The sequence below is a fragment of the Suricata suricatta genome, chromosome 6 (genome assembly GCF_006229205.1).
Source record: "Suricata suricatta isolate VVHF042 chromosome 6, meerkat_22Aug2017_6uvM2_HiC, whole genome shotgun sequence".
NCBI lineage: Eukaryota > Metazoa > Chordata > Mammalia > Carnivora > Herpestidae > Suricata > Suricata suricatta.
The window spans coordinates 85795559-85801702 of NC_043705.1; the positions used below are offsets into that span (position 1 = coordinate 85795559).

The following is a 6144-nucleotide window of genomic DNA, read 5'->3' on the forward strand; positions in this document are numbered from 1 at the left end:
TCCTATTGCTTCTGTTTCTCTGGAGAACCCTGACTAGTACATAGAATAGGAGCTATTAGCCATATAGCAAGGATTTCCTACCAGCTCCTACAGGATGTGTTGGCCAATACAGGCAGCCCAGACCTGGGACTCCAGTAAGAGAATAGGGCCCAGAATGAAGGAAAATCCAGGGTTCGGAATCGAGTGGGGTTAACCTCCTGGGAGCCTGGCCAGGTCATTTATCAGAGTCCCTGAAGGCAAGGAGCTTGGATGTGAGGGTCAGAGGTGAGCCTGGGACCCAGACAAAGACGACTTGGGCAGCTTGTCCCTGGTCCAGCTGGGCAGAGGGCACTGCTTTCTTCTACAACAGCGGACTTCCACTGTGCTGTCCCAGCCTCCATTACACATGGAGGTTGTCACGTGATCTGGCTTGGCCAATGAGAAGGGGAAGGACTTGGATGAAAAATTTCCCTCCTGTAGTAGGAGACACAGGAGGCCCACCTCCTCTCGCTTTGTTCTGCTACTTCCTTCTTTTGATCATGTAGGTCCCGCAGCTGTGTTGTGACCATGAGGGGAAAAGCCTAAGACCTGCAAAGAAATGGACTCAAAACCCAATATTATAGGGCTTCTGGACCCACTTTTTCACTTTTGAGATAATAAGACCCTCTCCCCCTTAAGTCAGGGTTTCTATGATTTACAGCTGAATCACACTTAGATATTACGTTCTCTGCAAGTTCAACCTTAAATTCCAAGGCTGGTCACATGCTTATCCGAGGAGTCTTCTTAGTCTGGTGCCCCTTCACTTCCATAATACATCCCAAGATGGGTGCTAGGGAGGGGCAGGAAAAATGGTGGAAGTTAGGAAGCCAGTGAGATCTGTTCTCCTCAGCAGTCTTCCACTTACATGTCATTTGCCCAGATCTACCACATGGCCACCCCTAGCTGCAAGGGAGGCTTGTAAAGTGACAACCTGGCTCTCCTAGTCTCCAGAGTGGGAGGCAGGCAAAGGAGAGGGCTGGGAACAGAAATGCCAGTTTGGCCATGAAGCAGCGTCTGCTACAAATGACAAAATTTCTTATTAAGTTCTTTGACGTTTTATCTGTATATGATTTTTCTTTTTTTTCTAAGTGGAAATACTTTGATTATTTTTTACCGATTCTAAAAGTAACATGGCTTGTTGTAAAAATGCAAACCATATGGGTTAAGTGAGTTTCCTGAAATCTTATTCCTCCAGAGATAAGTTTATGTATAATTTGATCTCTATCTCATTCCCGACTTTTATATGCATAAAAATGTATTTCAGACATTTATTTGTTTCAAAAATGTGGAAGAGGGTGTTTTTATTTTTTAAGATCATAAACAAATCACACCTTGCCTTGGGAAAAGTGGAACCCCATTCATGGAAGCTCTCTGCAACCACTTCCTTCACTGCTCACTCTCTGGGGACCCAGGAAGGGACACCACTTCTCTCTGCCCATCTGTTCCACTTTCTTCTCCTTCTTTATTGATCAGCTCCTCCATTGAGAGAAGGAAGTTTCCTCATAGCTTTCTTGTAGGTTTCAAAATACAAGAAAGCTTTTCTGAGAATGTGGATTACTGTAGATGTGTACAAAATCACAGGTAATAGTGTGAACTCCACCCCAATTGGTTCTCTCAGAGGATTGGCAAGTAACTATTTGATGTTCCTGGCTTTCTTGCTCAGTGGATAATGATGATGAAAGTCTCTAGTTGCTGAGCGCTTAGTATGTTCCTGACATTGTTCTAAGACAATACATGTTTTAGTTTTCATTAAAACAACCATTTGAAGATGATTTATTTCTCACTTTAGAAATGAGAAAAATTGGGGTTAAGTAATTTTCTTAAAATCCTATGGCCAATTATATCAGAGTCAGGATCAAGCTAGGCAATTTGAATCGTATACACACACACACACACACACTCACAATAAACATAAATAAATAAAAAAACTATATGGTTTTTTAGAAAATAAAAACCCAGTAATTTTGTACATTGTTTCCTACATATAAAGATTTACCTGACTCTTTTAAATTCCAAAATGATACTCCATTATATGGACAAACTATACTTTAAAAAAATTTTTAGCCAGTCTCTTATTGATGGACATTTAGTTGCTCCCAATTTGTCACTTGGTCATCTTCATCCTGAGAATGTCTGACTTGAGGCGTTAGCTCTGTGGAAGTGACTCAGGCCTTGCCCTAAGGTGACCATTCAGCTCAACTTCCCACCACCAGACCACAGCTGTGTAAGTCATCTCCTCATTCAGATCTTCAAGAGAGAGGATCTGATGGGTCTCAGGCCAGCAGATGAGCACATATGACTCCAAGGGCTGGAGGGAAGGCAGGTCCTTTGGAAGGGGGCAGTGTATGGGGCCAGCCACCTGCCCAACACTCTTTGTTTTTGTTTTCCAGTGTTTCCTGTTCATGAACTTTCCCTATTTTTCTATCAGAGAGGTTTCCTTTCCTTACGGGCTTATAAGAATTCCTTGAATATGAAGCTTTGTCTGTGCTGTGAACATACTTTCTCATTTTGTTCCTTGTGTCCCTGCCTTGCACTATAAAGAAGTTTTAAAATGCAATGTGATTAGATCCATTGATCTTTTCTTTATTATTATTATTGATCCTCATGTTTTACTGGGAAAGACCTTTCTCAACTCAAAATTATAAACCTTTTCTCCCCTTTATTATCTCTATTACTTTTATGAGTTTTGTCTCACATTTAAATATCTGATCTATGGGTTCCTGGGTGGCTCAGTCAGTTAAGTGTCTGACTCTTGATTTCAGCTCAGGTCTTGGTCTTATAGTCATGAAATGGAGCCCTATGTCAGACTCTGCACTGGGCATGGAGCCTGCTTAGGATTCTTTCTCTCCCTCTGTCCCTCCCCCTCCTTTCTTTCTAAAAAAAAAAAAATAGAAATCTCATCCATGTCCCTTATTTTTTTCCTATTACTTTTACAGATTTGTCTTATATTTAAATATCTAAACAATTTCAGATGTGAGGGGGATCTGGCTGTGACATCTGTCACCCCATTGATTGCCAGGATTGATTCCGCTGATCTGGCTGGCCAGGAGGGTATCCTCTTCCTCCCTCATGGTTCCCTGGGCGTACCTCTCGAAGCCATGCACTCTCGGAGAGGGCGACTGTTCTTTGGTCAAGGGTAGAGGAGTAGCTGCACTCTCCCACTAGAACGTCCACACAAGCTCTCCAGGTCTATTTGCAGGACAACGTAGGGTGGTCAAGTTTTCAAGATTTCAGACATATCCAAATGAAGTGCTCCATGTAGCTGTCTGTCTTTAAAACAACAACAAACACAAACAAAAAAACACCCAATAAATATCTAATCCATTTCAAATTCATTTTTAAAATCAAGTTAATAGTCTCTCAAATAATTATCTCAACACAATTGGTTGACTAGACCACCTTTCCCCTATTGATCTGCAATGTCTTGATGTCCTATCACATCACATATTGTAGTGCTCATGAGCAAGGGACATTCGAGTTGGACAGACTTGGATTTTGGGCTCTGCTCTGCCACTCACTGGCTTGTGACCTTAAGCAGGTCAGTATCTCTGGGTTTATGCTTCTCTATGAGTAAAGTAGGGATCGTTGGGATTCCTGATTCACAGGGTTTCTAGGGGATGCGATGATACAGCACATGCAAAGCCCTCCATGAGCATCCTTATGATTATGATTTCCTAAGCTCCCCAACCTTCAAGAGCCTATGCCTGGATCCTCACTGCTTCCTTCTGTCTGCTTCTGCCCCAGAGCCACACCATCCACATGACCCTAGTTCTGTAGTATATTATCCTTTAACTGCAAACTTCTTGAGGACAGGGATGGTGTTTTGTAACAGGTGCTCAGTAACTATCCACAGAAAGAATGAATGGGGTGAGCTCCTCTCTCTATTCTATTTCTTGAACATTTTCTTGGCTACTCTTGAGCATTTTTTCTTCCAAATTAATTTTAATTAATGTGCCAAGATCTTCTCGCAGCCACTAATAAGACTTTTATTGGCTTTACAACAAATTAATGGGGCAATTTGAGGAGTATCAACCTTACCACCCCAGGAATGTGATCTGCAGTCCCTTCACCCAGACCTCCTGCTTTGCTGTGCTTTGCGAAGCGGCATCCTGTCTTCGCTCTCTGCCTTGCCTGCTTGCCTGAAGATTATTCCTGGGTCTTTTGCTGTTACTCTTGCTCTTTTGAAAGGGGTCTTTCTCTGTGATAGTAACTGAGCATTTAGGATCTTGAGTCTGACTTCCCTTTCTTTCTGAACTTTTGTGGTTCAGAGCACTGGCTTTGGAGCCTACCAGATCTGGGTGCTAAACCACTTCATAAGTGCATGACCTTGCCAAATCATTTGACCACCCTGAGTCTAACTTTCCTGGTCTGTGGCAGAGAAGTGGTGTCTGCTCCATGCATGTACTGTAAACATCAAGTAAAATATTGTGGGCCAAGATTTTAGGGTGTTCCCTGGTACCATTGTACATATGCAATAAATGTCTGCCATTGTGATTACTTAGCAATATTACTAACATGAATATTTTATAACTCTAAGCAATGTATTATCATGCTGGGTATTTTATTATTGCTATATACAAAAAAAATATTTCTAACCCCCTCTCCTCACCTCATCTCTTTGGTAGCTGGGGACCTTTCTGTTCACTAAGTACATGCATTGAGTGTTCAGTCTAATCATCTTTCAGATTCTTAAAGGTGATATTGATATTGGGTGTGGAGATGCTGGAGGAGAGGGAGATTGCTCTGCCTAGGACCGATGGAGACTGGAATTGGGAGACAGGAAATCTTGGGCAGGATGAGGAAGATGTGGGGGAAAGATTCTGAGGGAGGAGAGAGAGAAAGAGAGGAGAGAATGAGCATGAGATACACAAGTAATGGGAAAGGAAGGTGGACCAATGTGTCAGATGTCATGGGGATTTGGGAGGGAATGCCCCTCCTTCTTAGCTCCTCCACCCCTACACACTCTCATGACTACCATAGTTTTTTTCCAATGCCCCCGAGCTGGGTATCCTACAATTCAACTCAATTCTGACTCTATCTACTAGAGAGAGCATCAGATCCCACAAGTTAAAGGCTCAGTCTCACTGCCTCCACCCACTTCAGATCCAGTCACAAGACCAGATTGCCTCCCATACTTCTGAATGACAAGCTATAGACTAGAGGTTCCCACAGCCCCCTCACTCCTTCCTTGGGTTTATTAATTTGCCAGAGCTCCAGAACTCAGAAAAACATCTTACTTATTAGATTACCAGTTTAACCATAACTCAGCAATAGCCAGATGGAATAAATGCATAGGGCAAGGTATGTGGGAAAGGCTCCGAGCTCCTATGGCCTCTCCAGGTGTACCCCTCACCCCCGTGTCTGTGTGCTCACCACCCTGGAAGCTCCCCAAGCCCTGTCTTTCTGGATTTTTATAGAGGCTTTGTTACATAAGCATGACGAAATTGGTCATTGGCCACTGGGGACTGATTCATGCTCCAGCCTCCCTGCTCTCCCCATCAGTGGGGGAGTAAGGAGTTCGGGGGTGGGACCAGAAGTTCCAACCCTCCAATCACAGAGACACAGACCCAACCCCACTCTCTCTGGCCCCCCTGGCAACACTGCCCACTAGCTGAGCACAATGAGAAGGCTGAGGCAAGGGAGCCCTTTGACACAGTGGGTCTGTGGGGGTGAAGAGAGGGTCTGGAGTGATGGAGATGGCTTCTCTGCCACAATAGGGGAGCCACAGTTGGTCTCCAAGAGAGTAACGGCAAACCCACATAGCACTGGTCATGTGCCAGGCTCTTTGTAAGGACATCATCTGTCTTCACTTATTTAATACCTACCATAACCCTCTGAGATAGATACTTCCTTTTCCCTTAGTGAACAAGAGGCTGAAAGAAAGTAACAGGCTTCCAAATGTATTCCAAATGGAGTCTCTTAATAGATTCCTACTTAATTTTCTCAAAACCTGACCTGGGTGCCCAGATTTCTCAAAATCTTTTTATCTCACATTCTATTCGTGGCTGATGTCTTGCTGGGTAAAGTGTGAGCTCTTCTATCTGATTACATTCCAACCGAGCTCCAAAGAGAAGGATCTTCCCTTCCAACCCTCAGCCAGAATTCTCCAACTCAAAGGAATGCCTC

At 43.6% G+C, this 6144-nt stretch overlaps 1 long non-coding RNA gene across 3 annotated transcripts; it reads right to left on the reverse strand.

Annotated features, from left to right (window-relative positions):
* Nucleotides 1-250: 250 nt before the first annotated feature.
* Nucleotides 251-5387, reverse strand: LOC115294790. Of its 3 annotated transcripts, none has more exons than XR_003910136.1 (4): nucleotides 5256-5387; nucleotides 3106-3288; nucleotides 720-808; nucleotides 251-567 (listed from the first exon to the last, which is right to left on the reverse strand). It is a non-coding gene; the product is annotated as an uncharacterized LOC115294790 (long non-coding RNA). The 3 variants fall into 3 exon arrangements; XR_003910135.1 differs by lacking the exon at nucleotides 251-567 and adding an exon at nucleotides 4628-4838 and having other exon boundaries at nucleotides 595-808; nucleotides 3106-3284; XR_003910134.1 differs by lacking the exon at nucleotides 251-567 and having other exon boundaries at nucleotides 595-808.
* Between the last annotated feature and the right edge of the window lie 757 nt (nucleotides 5388-6144).